The following is a 2,346-nucleotide window of genomic DNA, read 5'->3' as shown; positions in this document are numbered from 1 at the left end:
CTCTGCCCCGCCCCAACTTCCTACACACACCAGGTTTCAGATCCTAGTCTCTAACCTCCCTAATATACATATAGCCTTTCTCCATGTGTCCTCGATTGCAATGAAGCAGAAATGGCCTTGGGGTGGTTCTAGCTGTGTGTGGGGGGCGGGGAGGGGCTCCCTGAAAAATTAGTTCAGGCAAAAGAATGCCTTAAGCCCCAAATAGTAACCTCTGAAAGCAACCTGCTACCTTTCACTACTTAAAAAATGGGACCTGGTGACCCCATTTGTTTCTGCCCTAAGTTGCTGCTCTTTGCCTCTTCCTGCCTTCTGCTGAAAGCCAACTAGTCAACCAGGGCCTTTTTCTGCCTGGATATCTACACTTATCAAATCCTTCCTTGTGCCTCTGTTCCCAGAGGCTGTGTCTGCAGCGAGACATCATATGACAGAGTGGGGAAAGCACAGTATAGGGAGCCACCTGGGTTCAGGTCCTAGCTCCACTGTGTTTTTGCCATGACACTTTTAGAAATTGCTCATCTCTGTAGATCTCAGTGTGACCACTCCTTGTTGGGAGGCAGTATAGTGGGTAGGGGCATGGACTTTAGAGCCAGATAGCTAGGGTTCAAATCTCAGCTCTGCCATTTACAATTGGGGAACCTCTGAGCCTCAATTTCATCTACCTGTAACATGGCAATAATAATAGTACCTACTTCATAGGGTTGTTCTGAGGATTAAACAAGTGAATGAATATAAAGTGCTTGACACAGGGTCTGGCACACAACAGGCATTGTGTAAATGTTTCCTGTTGTTATTATTTGTGTAGTTCGATTAATGCTTATTGAATATCTACTAGGTCTCTGGGGTAAAAGGCTTGCTTCTGTGTACCAGTCTCTGGGTTTATTGTTTTTCTGTAATTATCTAGTAAGTGACTACTGTTTGTGGGTCCTGTAAGGGAAAGCACAGGTGTGGAGAGGGCTGAGAGGCCAGGATAAACAAGACCCACACTGTCCAGAGCTCTGAGTCTCCTTACTGATCAAGTCTCTACCCCCTTCATTTTCAGATCGGTAAATGGAGGAGGCCTAGAGAGGACTCAAGGTCACACAAGACACCAGATGCAGGGCAAGGACAGACCAATTTTCATTTCCGTCCCCCTGATGCATAGCTCAGGGCCTGGTACAGAGTAGGCACTCAAGTAAATGCTCGTGGAACAAATGAAGGAGGTCTGGTCTTCTGGTCCCTCTAGCAAGAGTGACTGGAAGGGCTGGGTCAGACCCCGATTGACCACCCCTTTGTTCCCCAAACAGAGAGCATGCTGCCCGAGCTGCAGCTCTCTTGAGCCAAATGGACGAGTATAAAATACCAGGGGATGTACAAAAAGCAGGAAGAAGACAAGTAGGCCAGCAAACAAACCCTGAACAGCCGGTGCTCATGATTTTCCAATTACAATCCAACCAACCAAAAAGCAAGAGATTCGCTGCCGCTTGTGCACAGTGCCAAAGGAAAGGCGGCCAAAAAGCGCCAAAGGTCTGCCAAGTCCATTCACAAACATTTCAGGCGGACATGATTTGAACCCCCAACAAGCCCAGACACCTGTATGGGAACCATGGGGTGCACAGGAGACCAGCAGGCACTAGCCCAAGGCGATTAGGGCAGGCTTGATGGAGGAGGGGCTGCTGCAGCGAGCAGAAATGGACTAGGCATGAAAAGCACATAGGGCAGAACAGGGAAGACCACAACCAGTTTGGCAAACCAGAAGGAAGGGGGGGGCAGGGGTCTGCGATAAGCTGAAGAGCTAAGAACCTTCTAAGGAGCAACAGAAAAGTGAAGGAAGGCCCTGGCCAATGTGATTCAGTGGGTTGAGCTGCGGCCCACAAATGCAAAGGTCGCTGGTTCAATCCCCGGTCAGGGCACATGCCTGGGTTGCAAGCCAGGTCCCCGGCTGGGGGCGCGCAAGAGGCAACCAAGCAGTGTGTCAGACATCAACGTTTCTCTCCCTCTCTTTCTTTCTCCCTCCCTCTCCTCTCTAAAAATAAAAAAAGAAAGAAAGAAAGAAAGGAGAAGAATGAAAGGGAAGGAAAAGAAGGCCAAGGGGACGAGAGGAGCTCTGAGAAAAAAGCTGCCCCAAGATTCTTCTTGGATTCAAAGGCTCATCCTCCGCCCTCAGAGTGACTTGTTCCCAGAAAGCCCAGAAAGCTGTGGATAGCTGAGGCTTTGCCATAATGCATTTTCTTCTGATCTGCCCCTTCTGACATACTCTTAGTGGGTTGGGTGTTGCAACTACAACTCGATGAAAACCATTCATGGAGAATCTACTGAATGCCAGGCACCAGGCTAAGGTCATCGTCGGCAGCCGTCCGTCTCGAGAGA

This window comes from Furipterus horrens, unplaced genomic scaffold (assembly GCF_987537825.1).
Source record: "Furipterus horrens unplaced genomic scaffold, mFurHor1.1.pri manual_scaffold_17, whole genome shotgun sequence".
NCBI classification, from domain to species: Eukaryota; Metazoa; Chordata; class Mammalia; order Chiroptera; family Furipteridae; genus Furipterus; species Furipterus horrens.
This window is presented reverse-complemented; position numbering follows the sequence as displayed.